Here is a 17,518-nt window from a genome sequence, read left to right as displayed (position 1 = left end):
TAGGGTGTTAAAGTCCTCTACTATTATTGTATTACTAAAAATTTCCTCCTTTATGTTCTTTATGTCCTCCTTTATAGTTGCTTTCTATATTTAGGTCCTCCTATGTTGGGTGCATAAATATTTATAATTGTTATATCCACTTGTTGGATTGTTCCCTTCATCATTATGTGGTATCCTTTTCTGTCTCTTGTTACAGTCTTTGTTTTAAGATCTATTTTGTCCAGTATAACTATTGCCACCCCAGCTTTTTTTTTTTCACTTCCATTTAAAGCATGGTAAATGTCTTCCTGTTCTTTTCACTTTCAATCTGCATGTGTCTTTAGGTTTGAAGTGAGTCTCTTGTAAGCAGCATATAGACAGATCTTGCTTTTTTATCCATTCGGTTACCCTATGTCTCTTGATTGGAGCATTTAGTCCATTTACATTCAAAGTAGTTATTGATTGATATATATTTATTGCCATTGTGTTACTTGTTTTACAGTTGTTTTTGTAGCTCTTTGTTCCTTTCTTCTCTTGCTCACTTTCCTTGTTGTTTGATGGCTTTTTTAGTGATATGCTGGGATTCCTTTCTCTTTATTTTTTGTGTATCTATTACAGGTTTTTGATTTGTGGTTAGCATTAGGCTCATATATAACATCTTATGCATATAGCAGTCTATATTAAGTTGATGGTCGCTTAAGTTTGAGCCCATTCTAAAAAATGATGATTGGATGCCATGAAATAGATGGCAATGCCTTAACCACATGCATATTGTCAGGCCTGAGGAGCCTCTTGTCAGGGGAGTGCTAACCTTCTCTCCTTTATTAATACTGAAACCAGATTTTTAACATAGGATTGTTTATTTGGAGAATCTGATCTCATTTCAATATATCACACTAACACTCAGTTACATTGCATGAAGTGGATAATGGGAAATAAGGTCAAAAATATAGCAAGCACTTGTGAAATGACTTAATTTGTAAATAATGATGATAATATCAATAATAACAATACCAATCAAATTGTAAGAGAAATTGCAAACTATCCCTGTTCTAATGATGGGAAACTCTGAATAAAAAAGATGATACTGAGTAATATAGACATTTTAACTATGTTTATTCTTACGATCCATGAGCATGGAATATTTTTCCATCTTTTTGTGTCTTCTTCAATGTCTTTCAAGAGTGATTTGTAGTTTCTAAAATATAGATCCTTTACATCTCTGGTTAAGTGAATTCCAAGGTAACATATGATCTTTGGTGCTATTGTAAATGGAATGGATTCCCTAATTTCTCTTTCTTTAGTCTCATTGTTCGTGTATAGAAATGCAACTGATTTCTGAGCATTGATTTTGTATCCCGCCACATTACTGAATTGCTCTATAACTTCTAGTAGTTTGGGGGTGGAGTCCTTCGGGTTTTCCATATAGAGTATCATGTCATGTGCGAAGAGAGACAGTTTGACTTCTTCTTTGCTGAATTGGATATCTTTTATCTTTTTTGTTGTCTGATTGCTGTTGCAAGGACTTCCAGTACTATGTTGAATAATAATGGCAAGAGTGGGCATGCTACCAAGAGCAATCTACACTTTCAATGCCATCCCCATCAAAATACCAATGACATTTTTCAAAGAACTGGAACAAACAGTCCTTAAATTTGTGTGGAACCAGAAAAGGCCCTGAAATCGCCAAGGAATTGTTGAAAAGGAAAAACAAAGCTGGGGCATCACGTTGCTGGATTTCAAACTATACTACAAAGCTGTGATCACAAAGACAGCATGGTACTGGCACAAAAACAGACACATCGACCAATGGAACAGAATAGGGAACCCAGAAATGGACCCTCTGCTCTTTGGGCAACCAATCTTTGACAAAGCAGGAAAAAACATCCAGTGGAAAAAAGACAGTCTCTTCAATAAATGGTGCTGGGAAAATTGGACAGCTACATGCAAAAGAATGAAACTTGACCACTCTCTCACACCATACACAAAAATAAACTCCAAATGGATGAAAGACCTCGATGTGAGACAGGAATCCATCAAATCCTAGAGGAGAACATAGGCAGCAACCTCTTTGACATTGGCCACAGCAACTTTTTTCATGACACTTCTCCAAAGGCAAGAGAAACAAAAGATAAAATGAACTTGTGGGACTTCATCAAGATAAAAAGCTTCTGCACAGCCANATCAAGATAAAAAGCTTCTGCACAGCCAAGGAAACAGTCAAAAAAACTGAGAGGCAGCCCATGGAATGGGAGAGGATANAATGAAACTTGACCACTCTCTCACACCATACACAAAAATAAACTCCAAATGGATGAAAGACCTCAATGTGAGACAGGAATCCATCAAAATTCTAGAGGAGAACATAGGCAACAACTTCTATGACATCGGCCAGAGCAACCTTTTTCACGACACATCGCCAAAGGCAAGAGAAATAAAAGATAAAATGAACTTATGGGACTTTATCAGGATAAAGAGCTTCTGCACAGCCAAGGAAACAGTCAAAAAAACTAAGAGACAGCCCACGGAATGGGAGAATATATTTGCAAATGACACTACAGGTAAAAGACGAGTATCCAAGATCTACAAAGAACTTCTCAAACTCAATACACGAGAAACAAATAATCAAATCAAAAAAGGGGCAGAAGATATGAACAGACACTTTTCCAATGAAGACATACAAATGGCTAACAGACACATGAAAAAATGTTCAAAATCATTAGCCATCAGGGAAATTCAAATCAAAACCACCTTCAGATACCACCTTACGCCAGTTAGAATGGCAAAATTTGACAAGGCAAGAAACAACAATTGCTGGAGAGGATGTGGAGAAAGGGGGTCCCTCTTACACTGTTGGTGGGAATGCAAGTTGGTATAGCCACTTTGGAAAACAGTGTGGAGGTTGCTTAAAAAGTTAAAAATTGAGCTACCCTATGATCCAGCAATTGCACTGCTGGGTATTTACCCCAAAGATACAGACGTAGTGAAGAGAAGGGCCACATGCACCCCAATGTTCATAGCAGCTCTGTCCACAATAGCTAAATTGTGAAAGGAGCCGAGATGCCCTTCAACAGATGACTGAATTAAGAAGATGTGGTCCATATATACAATGGACTGTTAGCCATCAAAAAGAATGATTTCTCAACATTTGCTGCAACATGGATGGGCCTGGAGGAGATAATGCTAAGCGAAATAAGTCAAGCAGAGAAAGACAATTATCATATGGTTTCACTCATTTATGGAACATAAGAAATAGGAAGATTGGTAGGAGAAGGAAGGGAAGAATGAAGTGTGGTAAACAGAAGGGGGAATGAACCATGAGAGCCTATGGACTCTGGGAAACAAACTGAGGGCTTCAGAGGGGAGAGGGGTGGGGGATTGGGATAGGCCAGTGATGGGTATTAAGGAGGGCACGTATTGCATGGTGCACTGGGTGTTATACGCAACTAATGAATCATCGAACTTTACATCAAAAACTAGGGATGTACTGTATGGTGACATAATAAAAATTTTTTTATTATAAAAAAAAGATGATATTGAGATTTGTACCTGTTGCCGGGCAACAAAATGGCTCCTAGTGATCTCTGCATCTTGGTATCCTAACCCTCGTATATCCCCCAGGCTTGACTTGTGTAGTTAATAAAATGTGGCAGAAGTAATGTCATGTCACTTCTGAGATTATGTTATAATAGATACTGTAACTCACTCTCTCTCTCTCATTATTTACTCTGGGGGAAGTCCTATGCCATATAGTAAACAACTGTATGAAAAGGTCTATCTCTTGAGGAACCAAAGAATCTTGCCAATATCCATGTCTGTAGGCTTAGAAGTGAATTCTCCAAGCTCAATCAGGTCTTCAGATTACTGTAGCCCTCCCTGGTGGGCTTCTTGACTGCAGCCTCTTGAGAGACCTGAGCCAGAACTTCCTAGCTAAGCTTCTCCCAGATTATTGACACTCAGAAACTGTATGATATGATCAGGTGCTAATTTGGGGACAATTTGTTATACAGCAATAGATAACTAATACAGATTTTGGTGACTAGAAGTGGGGTAATGCTGTTACACACACCTAAAATACATGGGTGACTTTGGAAAAATATTAGTGTTTTCCAGGGTTCTGTTTTTAGTTCGACTATTCTTACTCTACACACTCCTCTGCATGATCTCATCTACTTTCACAGATTTAACTCTAATCTATGTATGAATGACTCCAAAACCTGTATTACCAGTGTAGATATTTCTTCTGAGTTCCATGTTCATTGTCAACTTCTTACCTAGCATTTCTACCCAAACTTCCAATAAACACCTATGGCTAAGCATGGCATTTACCGAACTTATCATCTCCACTTCCCAAATCAGATCCTTGTCTTGTATACTTTGTCTCAGATTGGTACACCCCTTCTCCTCAGTCACCCATTCTAGAAATCTAGTTTTTTTTTCCATGTTCCACATTCAAACTCTTTTCCTGTTGATTTAAACTCTTAAGTATTTCCTAGATTTGCATCACTTCCATATCCCTTCTAAGTAACTCTCTCCAGTTTCTTCTTTCATCTGAATTATTGCAACTGTCACCTAACTAGACTCACTAGCTCCAAGCTTGCCCCAATAAAATCCATTTTCCACACAGTAGCCAGTATTATGTTTCTAAATTGCATATATGATCATCTTTAACCTGTGCTTAAAACATTTCAGTGGATATTTATGTCCCTCTGGATAAAGTCCAAACTACTCACTGTGTTTAAAACAGTTCCTATGATCATACCCTTAACTTTATTCCCAGATTAATTTATTGCTTACCTATCTCTCAGTGCACACTTGAATAAAAGTGGTTCTTGTATTTCTTCCAGCACAAGATTTTTTCCCCACTATGCTCTTGTATATATTTCCTCTACTTAAAGTGCCATTGCCTTACCTTTTAGTCTAGTTTACTCCTTTTCCTTTGGGAGTAATGTATAATAACCTCCTCTGGGTAACCACCATACATTTCTTTTACAGAGTGGTTTAGGTAGCCTTCTTTGACCCTCCCATAGTCCCTGGAGCACATCTTATCATAATAAAAAATTTATTTTATTAAAATTGTCTGTTTTCATGAATAGCTGTATAACAAGGCTATACTCCTTAAGGATAGGGCTTATGTCTTAATTATCTTTTATTTCAAATGCCTAATACTGTGACTGGCTCAATATAATTTTGTTTCTTGAATAATACCATCAGGAGTTAACAACTGATTAGAGGTTATAAGCTGAGGGAAATGCTAGGCAAGAGGTTATAAGCTGAAGGAAATGCTAGGCAAGGGTAAAAGATGATTCAAGAAGAAATGGGAGTCAGTGATTCTCAAACTTTATTATTGATAAGAATCAACTGGTAAACTTGTTAAAATGCAGATTCCCTAACCTCACCACTACATATTTCTAATTCCTTAAATCTAAGATAGGTCTCAGGAATCTGCATTTTTAGCAAACATCCAAGTCACTCTGCTGCTGTGGTTTTCTGCCCAACAGTTTGGGAAACATTGGTTTAGAAAATTAAGTTTTAAAGTGATTTTTTAAAAAAGATTTTATTTATTTATTTGACAGAAAGAGACAGCAAGAGAGGGAACACAAGCAGAGGGAATGTGAGAGGGAGAAGCAGGCTTCCTGCTGAGCAGAGAGCCCAATACGGGGCTCAATCTCAGGACCCTGGGATCATTACCTGAGCCTCACCTGAGCTGAAGTCAGCTGCTTAACTACTGAGCCATCCAGGCGCACCACGTTTTAAAGTAATTTAATGTCTCTGTAGTTTATCATATGTGTCCATTTTTCTTATCTATTGTTTCAGGTTTTGTGGCATGTAAATAAACTTTATTGCATTTAAACACCATTCTATCACTTTAAATATAAAATTAAACCCCACCCTCCACTGGGATTTTTAAAAGCAAGTGAGCTTCAACTCTTCTGTATGGGTCTGCAGTTCACAAATGAGTCACAAAGAAAGGGCTGTCATAAACATATGTTGGGGAAATCAAATCCAGACAGTGTATAGTAATTCTATAGTAATGTGCTACCAGCATTAGTTAAAATAATGAGACTAAATCCCTTTCAAAGAAGGTCAAATCACACATGGATTTTTTTTTCAAGCTTAATTAATGTTTCTTGCTGAGATTTTAGGAAATCTAAAAATCATAAAGTACACAGAGACAAGATCTGCAACAACAGCTATTTTAGAGTAATAATTTAGGTGAGAATAAACTAAGTTAATGAGATTCATGTACTCAAGTGCCTATGTAGTTGAACTAATGTCAATTTTATTTGTATATGAGTTAAGTTCATTTCTAAGATGTGCATGTGTGGGTTTTTTACTTCTGTACCTTTTGAAAATAACATGACCCTAATGTTATTGAATGGAAATAGAATAAAATATGTATTCTGTATTATGCTCAATAGATATTTAGAAGAAATCCTTTCTGCTGAGAAGGAGCAATAAAATCCACATGCAAGGAAATTAATAAGTTAAATTATATGTATTAGCAGTCAAAATATTTTTAAAATCTTTTTAAAACAGGAACATTAAGGAAAACAGCTAGTTATTTTCAATACTGGAAACCATAATGTTGATAGCAACTTTCATTTTAATCCCCAGAATTGGACATTGAACAAACAAAAAGCTGGTTATTTGCTTTTGGATACTTTGTCTGAAATTAGGGTACGTTCACTTCTGCTTTAGTTTTGACTTCAGGTACTGAAAAATCAGGTTTCTTTTATACTGGCCTAATTAACAAAAAAAAAAAGGAATAGAATATTATTCCACTAAAAATTCAGAATCTTACATAAAATCAAAATTGCTTTTATTTTAAAGAAAAAAAATGTGATATATAGATGATAGACTGAGGACCATAAAAATAAAGGTAAATTAATCTATCATGAATAAATCCAATAACTAAATGCAAAAACAGAAAGAAAATTAAAAAAAAAAACTAGATGTCTCAAAAGTCTGAGAAATAAAAACTGTGGGTGAATGAAGAGCTTAGAAAGTATCCATGAAATTGATGATTTTCTAGGAAAACATAAATTGTTTTAAATAAATAAATTACCAAATAAAATTTGGTAAATAACAATTGCCAAATTGATGTAAAGATAGAAAATCTGAAAAGACCAAAAATATGAAAGAAATTTTTTAAGTATAAAAATAAACTAATTCCTAAAAGACTCTGGGCTAAGAAAGATTTGACTATGAGTCATTTCATTTCTTCAGAGAATACTTTCCTATGTTATTAATGTGTTTCAGAGCATAAAGGAAGAAGTAAATTAACCCAATAAATCCTATGGACCTGATATTACCCTGATAAAATTTTAAGAAACATAGAAGAGATAATTTAAATTATAGCTGGATTTTATATGGTCATGCAAGATAGAGATGCATGAATACAATATAAATTACTGTCAACTGGATCTAGCAATATACTGAAAGTAACATGTATTGTCCTTGGAGTATTTATTCAGATTGTAGAAACTGTTCAGTATTTGGAAAAACATCAATAACAGATGAAAAATAACATCAATATAATTGATACTGAAAAAATCAGGTTGAAGAAATTTTCTAGTTTGTTGAGTATTTTTATCATGAGTCCAAAGCTAATATCATACTTAATGGTGAAAGACTAAAGGTTTTCCCTCTAAGTTCAGAAATAAGACAAGGATATCTACTCTTCTTCAACTCGACATTATGCTGGAGGCTTTAGCCAGTGAAATTTGGCCATAAAATGAAATAAAAAGTATCTAATTTGCAAAGGAAGAAGTAAAACTCTCTTTTTGAAGATAAGATGATCTCATATATAGAAAAACCTAAGTAACACACACATGCACACACACAGAGTCTTAGAGCTAATATTCAAGTTCAACAAAGTTGCAGGATATAACATCAAAATACAAAAATAAGTGTTATTTCTATACACATTCAATGAACAATCAGAAGAGGAAATTAAGGAAAGAATTACATTTTAAAAGGTATCAAAAAGAATCCAAAGATGTGCAACACTTATACACTGAAAATTACAAAATGTTGTTGAAAGAAATTGAAAAAGATATAAATGAATGAAAAGACATCTTATATGCATGGATGCAAACACTTAATATTGACAAAATGGCAATCCTCCTCAAATTGATCTACAGATGCAATGCAATCTCTATTAAAATTCCAACACCTTTTTTTGCACAAATTGACAAACACCACCTAAAAATGATATGGAAATTCATGGGACCAAGAATAGCCAAAATAATCTTGGAAAAGAAAAACATAGTTGGAAGACACACTTTTCACACTGAAATATTACCAGAAAGGTACAGTAATAAAAACAGTGTGATACTGGAATCATAGTAGACATACAGATTGATTGGATGGAATTGAGAGTGCAGAAATAAACCCTCACATTTGCAGTCAATTGTTTTTCAACATGTCAAGACATTCAGTTGGGAAATGTGTCTTTTCAACAAATGATGCGGGATAACTGGATATCTACATGTAAAAGAATGAATTCAGACCCAGTATATACACTATATACAAAAATCAACTCAAAATAAATGGGAGGCCTACGTATGAAAGCTAAAACTATAAAACTGTTAGAAGAAAACATAGGTGTACATTTTCATGACCTTGGGTTAGTTAAACAAATATTTTTAGATAGCACACCAAAAAGACAAGACATAAACGAAAAAAAAAAAACATAGATTTCATCAAAGCTAAAACCTTTTTGCTCCAAAGGACATCATCAATAAAATGAAAAGACCACTCTTAGAATTGTATAAAATAAATTCTAAATCTGATAAGGGATTTTTATCCAGAATATATGACCAACTGTTAAAACTCAAAAACAAAAAGATAAATAATGTGCCTTCAAAAAGTAGCAAAAGCTCTGAACAGATATTTCTCTGAAGAAGACACACAAATGTGTAATAAATGAAAAGATGTGCAACATTATTAGTTATCAAAGCCACAATGAAATAGCACTCCACATCGACTAAGATGGAGATATGCAAAAAGACAGGTACTAACAAGTGTTGTCAAGCATGTGGACAAATGGGAACTCACATACACTGCTTGTGAGGATGTAATATGATAAAGCTATTGAAAACAGTTTGGAAGCAGAGAAAGAAAATTATATGGTTTCACTCATTTATGGAATGTAAGAAATAGGAAGATCGGTAGGAGAAGGAAGGGAAGAAGAAAGAGGGGGGTAAAGAGAAGGAGGAATGAACCATGAGAGAATATGGACTCTGGGAAACAAACTGAGAGCTTCAGAGGGGAGGGGGGGGAATGGGATAGGCTGGTGGTGGGTACTAAGGAGGGCACATATTGCATGGAGCACTGGGTGTTATACGCAAATAATGAATCATGGAACACTACATCAAAAACTGGGGATGTACTGTATGGGGACTAACATAATATAATAAAAAAAAATTTTAAAGGCAAAAAAAAAAAAAGAAACAGTTTTGTTATTCCTCAGTAAGTTAAATATGGAATCATCATATGATACAACAATTCCAATCCTAGGTATATACCTAAGAAATTGAAAACCTATGTTCAAACAAAAACTTGTACAAAAATGTTCAGAGTAACATTATTCATGTATCCAAAAAAAGGAAAACAATACAAATGTCTATGAATTGATGAACGGTAAACAAAAAGCGCCATATCTATATGATGGAATGTTACTTGGCAATAAAAGGAGTAAAAATGGAGGAACGCATGGACAAACCTTGGAAACACAATGCTAAATGAAAGAAGAAGTCAGAGCCAGCAATTTCACATACTGCATTATCCATTTATATAAAATTTCCATAATAGGCATATCTATAGTGACGAAAAGTATATTAATGGTTGCCAGAGTTTGGAAGGAGGTGGGAATGGAGAATGACTACTAATGGGTACAGGGTTTCTTTTAGGGATGATAAAAATGCTCTAAAATTGATCATGGTGATGATTGCACAACTGTAAATATACTAAAAGCCACTGAATTGTAGACTTTAAATGGGTAAATTGGATGGTATGTGAATTATATTTTAATACGGCTGTTAAAAGTAATAATACAGCCATCTTTTTATATCATTACATGTCTTTTAAAACATAATTTAATGGATTCTTAGTGTTGCTGTTATATATAGCATTTATTTAACTACTTTCCTATTGTTGAATATTTAAGTTGTTTTGATTTTTTCAGTATTATTATCATTGTTTTGGTGAGCATTGCTATATTTAGAAAATTGCATATATCTTTTCTTATTTCCCTAGGATAAATTCGTACAAGAATTGCTAGTATAAATATTATGCACATTTTTTACTTTGGGTAGATATCGACAAATCACTTTCCACAGTGGTTATCTCACTTATCACGGCCATTCATGTTATGTGAAAATGCCAAGTTCCACGTACGATACCCAATACTGAGTATTTTGTTCTACTACTACTTTTTATTTCCCTCCTCTTTGTCTTCCTCCTCATCTCCATTCTTCTTGACATTAAAACATGTGTATTTTTTAATGTACTCTTTTTAGTATTAATTACTGAATCAGTGATGACTTTTAGGAACTTCTCCAGTGATATGCTCTAGGACTTAATCTTAATACGTTTCCTTTTTAACATGATATTCCGAACACAGATAAAGTCATAAAAGACTGATTTATCACATACTCAGATGGCATGAAACTAAGAGGACCAGCTGTCTGTCACATTCTCAATTTGTTTGCTACTTTAGTCCTCACATAACATCTCTACATGGCAGCATCATTATCACTGAAAAATGAGAAACTTAATACTCGGGGAGGTTAAATCACTTAATTAGAGTGACATAGTTTTATACTTTGGATACTAACCTTTTATCAGTTATGTCATTTGCAAATTTCTCCCATTCTGTAGGTTGCCTTTTAGTTTTGCTGTTTCCTTCACTGTGCAGAAGCTTTTCATTTTGATGAAGTCCCAATAATTTATTTATTTGCTTTTGTTTCCCTTGCCCCAGAACACATATTTAGTAAGAAATTGCTACTGCCAATGTCAAAGAGGTTACTGCCTGTGTTCTCTAGGATTTTAATGGTTTCACGTCTCACATTTAGGTTTTGAATTTATTTTTGTGTATGGTGTAAGAAAGTGGTCCTGTTTCATTCTTTGCATGTTGCTGTCCTGTTTTCCCAACACCATTTGTTGAAGAGACTGTCTTTTTCCCATTGAATATTCTTTCCTGATTTGTTGAAGATTAATTGACCATATAGTTGTGGGTTTATTTCTGGGGTTTTCTATTCTGTTCCATTGAATTCTGTGTCCATTTTTGCGCCAGTACCATACTGTTTTGTTCACTACAGCTTTGTAATATAACTTGAAGTCTGGAATTGTGATGCTTCCAGCTTTGCTTTTCTTTTTCAAGGTTGCTTTGGCAATTTGGGGTCTTTTCTGGTTACATACAAATTTTAGGTTTGTTCTAGCTCTGTGAAAAATGCTGTTGGCATTTTGATAGGGATTGCTTTAAATGTGTAGATTGCTTGAGTAGCATAGACATTTTAACAGTATTAGTTCTTCTGATCCCTGAGCATGGAATGTCTTTCCATTTCTTTGTGTCTTCTTCAATTTCTTTCATCAGTGTTTTATAATTTTAAGAGTACAGGTCTTTCACCTCTTTGGTTAGATTTACTCCTAGGTATCTTGTTGATTTTGGTGCAATTGTAAATGGGTTTGATTCTTTAATTTTTCTTTCTGCTGCTTCATTATTGGTGTATAGAAATGCAAAAGATTTCTGTACATTGATTTTGTATCCTGTGACTTTACTTAACTTGTATATCAGTTCTAGCAGTTTTTGGGTGTCTTTAGGGTTTCGTATATAGAGTATCATGTCATCTGCAAATAGTGAACATTTTATTTCTTCCTTGCTGATTGGATGCCTTTTTCTTTTTGTTGTCTGATTGCTGAGGCCAGAATTTCTGGTACTATGTTAAATAACAGTGGTGAGAGTGGACATCCCTGTCTTATTCCTGACCATAGAGGAGAAACTTTCAGTTTTTCCCCATTGGGCATATTAGCTGTGCTTTTTCATAGATGGGCCATTATTATGCGGAGGTATGTTCCCTCTAAAACTACTTTGTGGAGGTTTTTTATAATGAATGGAAGTCGTACTTTGTCAAATGCTTTTTCTGCGTTTATTGAAAAGGTCATGTGGTTCTTATCCTTTCTTTTATTAATGTGTTGTATCATTTTGATTGATTTCTGAATATTGAACCACCCTTACAACCCAGGAATAAATCTCACTTGATCATGGTGAATGGTTCTTTTAATGTATTCTTGGATTCAGTTTGCCAGTATTTTGTTGAGAATTTTTGCATCCATGCTCATCAGGGATATTGGCCCGTAGTTCTCTTTTTTAATGGAGTCTTTATAGAGTGACAGACTTTTAATTGGTAGAACAAGGGTTCAAACTCAGGTATGTTTGGTTCCAAAGCATGTACATTTTCTAGTATACTACATTTGATTTTCAGTTTAGCAATCATTCATTGACAACCTCCTATACATCAGGTATGCTAATGACAACAGATATACTGATGTATAAAAATGACATGGTCCCTACTCTTGTGGAAGATATAGTCTTATGGGAATGCATAACAATAACTAGTCAACAATAAAAACACATGATAAATTTCGGTAGTGATATGTGATATGAAGAAAATAGAACAAGTTTAATAATAGAGAGTAACTGGAGAAGAACATTAGATAAAGTGTCCCAAGAGTTGAGCTGACACTTGAATAATGAGAACAAGTTAACTATCTGAAGAATATGAGGAGGGATTTCTAGGAAGAGGAAGTAATTGCAATTACAAAGACCTTGACATAGGGGGCGCTTGGGTGGCTCAATTGTTAAGCGTCTGCCTTCAGCTCAGGGCATGATCCCGGCATTCTGGGATCGAGCCCCACATCAGGCTCCTCTGCTGGGAGCCTGCTTCTTCCTCTCCCACTCCCCCTGCTTGTGTTCCCTTTCTCACTGTCTGTCTCTGTCTCTGTCAAATAAATAAATAAAATCTTAAAAAAACAAAAAAAACCAAAAAAAGCAAAAAACAAAGACCTTGACATAGGAACAAACAGCATAATCTAGAAAGAGAACTAAGGGGATACAGACGTTTGCAATTTATTTTGGTGACACAGTATCTTGAACACCCTTTTCTTTTTTTTTTTTTTTGATAAGTCTTCTCTTTATGAGTTTTAGTGGGACACAAAGTGTGCCTCTTTCTTCAGGAGATTAAATACTAAGTATTTGCCTTTCCCGTCTTTCTTGTAAAGTAGTCTCCACCAATAGATACAATTGTTTGAATCTTTTTAAAAGATTTATTTATTTATTTATTTGTTTGTTTGTTTATTTTAGAGAGAGAGAGCAGGGGGGAGGGGCAGAGGGAGATGGAGAGAGAGAATTTCAAGCAATCTTCCCACTGAGTGTGGAGCCTGATGTGGGTGGGGTTCAATCCCATGACCTTGAGATCATGACAGAAGCCAAATCAAGAGTCGGCTGCTCAACCAGCTGAACCACCAAGGTGCCCCAAATTGTTTAAAATTTTGACTCAGGAGGTAATGTCACACAAGGGAGAGGAAGGGGATCTTTTTCTCTTTGGGAGTCATAATGGTACTGAAAAGTTATATTCCTGGCCTAGACATGGTGTGGTGCACATTTAGTGCTCCATGACTATAGGGACAGAAATCTATTCATGAGATCATTTTTGAAGATGATTTTTTTTTGTTTTGTTATGTTTTAAAGATTTTATTTATTTATTTGTTTATTTATTTATTTACTTATTGAGTGTAAGTGGGAGGAGGGGCAGAGGAAGAGGGAGAGAGAGAATCTCAAGCAGACTTGGTGCTGAGCACAGACCACAATGTGGGGCTCAATCCCACGACCCTGAGATCATGACCTGAATTGAAACCAAGAGTCGGACACTCAACTGCTCAACCAACTGAGTCACCCAGGCATCCCTGAAGATGATTTTGATTGTTGTTTCTGTAAGCATAGCCTGGAGTGTGGTTCTCCTCCCTCCACACAGTAGCATTCTCAAAATTCATTTTAATAAGCTTCTTTTCTCTTTAATTATTCAGCATAAGTCTATTTGTTCCCAATTTAGAGCCCTAAATTATATAGCTGGGATGACTGAAGCATAATGGAATGGGGATTAGTTTCAGGAGATTGTGATTGGCAAAGTAATGCCCTCAGAAAAATGTACACATCCTAAACCTCAGAACCTGCAAGTATGTTACTTTACCTGGCAAAAGGGACTTTGTGGATGATGATTAAGTTAAGAATCTTGTGATAAGATTATCATGGATTATCCAACTGGTGTAAAGTAATCACACTAGTCCTTATAAGAAGGAAGTAAGAGGGTCAGTGTAGGAAGAAGGAGATGTGATGATGGAAATAGAAGTCAGAATAACATGGGGCCATGAGCCAGGGAGTGCAAAATGGCTCCAGAAATTAGAAAAAGGCAAGGAACAGATTCTCTCCTCAAGCCCCCAGAAGAAATGCAGCCCAGCTAACCTATTTTAGACTTCTGACATCCAGAATTGTAAGAAAATAAATTTGTGTTGTTTTAAGTTGCCCAAGTTTGTGGTAATTTGTTGCAGCAGCTACAGGAAACTAATGCAAAAAGTCAGAGAGGAAAGCACAGGTTGTATCAAGTATGGTCTTGTAGGTCACAATCAAGAGTTTAGATTTTAAGTATGATGTAAAACAATTAGAGAATTTTAAGCATGGAAGTCACATTAGTGGATATATGATTTTAAAACATGACTTTTCTCCTGTATGGAGAAATTTACTAGAGTGGGGCAAGACCAAAGTAGATGAGAATGCTCTAGTTTTGAGGCTACAGTCTGAGTTAGAGATGGTGGTGGGTCGGACTTGCACATTGGTGACAGAGAGGAAACACTGAGTTGAAAGGAAAAAAATAAACACATAAAATATAAAAAGGAAATTGTTGTAAAGCTCTCAGGAAAGACAGATTGCATCCAAGTACTGGCAGAGGGATTAGCTTTAGTTGAGAGAAACAGCTACTTTAACAGTAAGAAAGAATTAAGAGATGATGTGTGTTCATATGTATGCTTCATATTGAGAATATCCCATCTGATGGTATTTTACTTTCTGAATATGAGGATGCCATCTTCTCAAAGTGAATTCAATTAGCATAAAATATTTTCTTCTCGCCATAGACAAAGATATAAAATATTATACTTAGATTAAGTAACATCCATCTTGGGTTAAATCTGTCGTTAAATATTAAGAGATGACTATATAATCCTGGGCTGAGGTTATGGAAACTAATTAAATCTGGAACAGAATAAATGATCGAGTCCTGAGTTTCAACACAAAGAGACAAACAAATAAAACAAGTCATTTGTGCTTAGTGTGTACCACTAGGAATATAATATACCAACTGAAAATAAGTCTAATCCTATCGAACTATGGTGCTGTCCCAACTATCTAGTCTACTATGGTTATTTCTAAGAACTGCAACATTAGAAGGATATCAACAAACTATAGTACATACAGAAGGTTCCCTGGCTGGCTCAGTTGGTAGAGCATTTAACTCTTGATCTTAGGGTTGTAAATTTAAGTCCCGTATTGGGCATGGAGCCTACTAAAAAAAATAAAAGAATAGGACAAGCAAGTGATGAAGTATGTAGAAACCATTTCATGAGAAACAGTTGGAGAAAGTGGGGATGACTAGCTAATACTAATTTTCATATATTTAAAAGGCTGTTATGTCAAAGAGTAAAAAATCACAGTCATTGTTTAAATGGGAATGATAACAGCACTGCCTAATGCAGAGTTCTTTTGATAATTAAGTGCATACATTTAGATATGCATATTATTATTTCTACTATTAATATATTCTTATTTTCCTAGAGGGCAGTACCTGGACCAATAATGTCAGAACGAATCAAATTTCAGCCAAATATGAATATGAATATTCTTGAATGTCAATGATAGGTATGTAAATATAGGCTATCCTGCCTGGTTAGGTAGTGAGATCACTGCCATTGAAAGAGACCAGGCAGAGGGCAGACTTACTACCAGGATAATTCAGTGGATATTACCATTTTGAATGGGAAGTTAGGTGAAGTTGATAGTAAGCATCACATAAGTAACTCAAAGAATCTAAGATGGTTATGCTTTAATATTTTCTTGAGAGTTATTAGATAAGGAACAAAAGAAACATTTTTGCCATTGAGATAGCCATTAATTCCATTTGCCAAAAACATTGGGTTTTTCTTCTGAGCACATGGCAGAATTGTGATTGGGTAGGTTGTGTGACTAAGTTCTCTCTGGTGAACGTGAACAGAGGTGACTCTGTCACTTACTGCCTTCCCTCTGGCACAGTGACAAGCAATGTTACAAAATGATGGCTGTTCTTGACAACTTGGGAGACTGAGTAACTGGAGTAACGGAGCCCCCCTGTGGAACAGTGATGGATGCATCATCTGAGTATAAAATAAACTTGTTTTAAATCACTGGGAGGGTTGTTTGTTACTGCAGCATAACCTAGTCTACCTTGATGGACATAACTATACTGAATTCCAAATATTTTTAGTGACTTGCCTAAGCTCTGGTCTAACTTGAGTTAGCAGACCTTAAGAGTTATTAAAATAATTAGCATTTTTTTACACATCTGGCACAAATAACATTTCCACTCTCATTTTTCCAACTCTGTAGTTCCCCACCTCTTGCTACCCTCTGCTCCAGCTCCAGATGAAAGATGGAAGTATAAGAATTGGTACAGCACTGTAGAAAACAGTCAGAAGTTCCTAAAAAAATAAAACTAGCATATGCTTCAGCAATCCTACGTCTGAGTATATATCCAAAGGAATTAAAATCAAGATCTCATAGTGATATCTGCACTCCCAGAGAGTGATTTTTACTGATTTTACAAATGCCTGTCTTCATCTGTTACTACCCTACTATCTCTTTTAGTTCTCACCTTGCCAGATAACTCTTCTTTTGGGTCCCAAATTATATGTTTCTCTTGTCTACTTGGGGAGCTCTTAGAGGGTAAACCTATCTACTACCAACTCTGCCATTAAATTACTTTATTACCCGAAAAGCTCATATTTTTCTTGCTTGGTCTGGATTTCCTAATCTCTTAAAAAGGGGGATGGACAGTTCAGGGAGTAGATTAGGTGATAGTCTCAAGCTCTTGTTAAACATTTGATTCAATTATCCTTTTTCCCAGGAGTTAAGTTGGTGATGTTACTTTTGAGGAACAAATTTTAAAGGAAGCAATGATTATTTTATCAAATAAAGGTACTGAAAGGAAAACCAAAGGAAGTAGTTAAGAGCTAAGTGTCCGTGAGTATTTGTACGTGAGGCCTGATGATAGACTTGGAAGAAAATCAGGTCCTGTAGGATTATATTTACTTCTCAGGAAACAGCAGGAACCATTAAGCATAAACCAAATGCCAGCTAACAACTGTTATAAATAAGGCTTTAGTTGTAAGTTCATATTTCTTTATACAGGAAAGGTTAAGGCTTAATAAGATATTATGCCTATGGAAT

General features: G+C 35.3%; 1 pseudogene; it reads right to left on the bottom strand.

Moving 5' to 3' along the window:
- Positions 1–694: 694 nt before the first annotated feature.
- Positions 695–812, bottom strand: LOC117797578 (annotated as a pseudogene).
- Between the last annotated feature and the right edge of the window lie 16,706 nt (positions 813–17,518).

This window comes from Ailuropoda melanoleuca, chromosome X (genome assembly GCF_002007445.2).
Source record: "Ailuropoda melanoleuca isolate Jingjing chromosome X, ASM200744v2, whole genome shotgun sequence".
Taxonomy (NCBI): Eukaryota; Metazoa; Chordata; class Mammalia; order Carnivora; family Ursidae; genus Ailuropoda; species Ailuropoda melanoleuca.
Note: the sequence above shows the minus strand (reverse complement) of the source record. Positions and strands in the feature narration are given on the sequence as shown.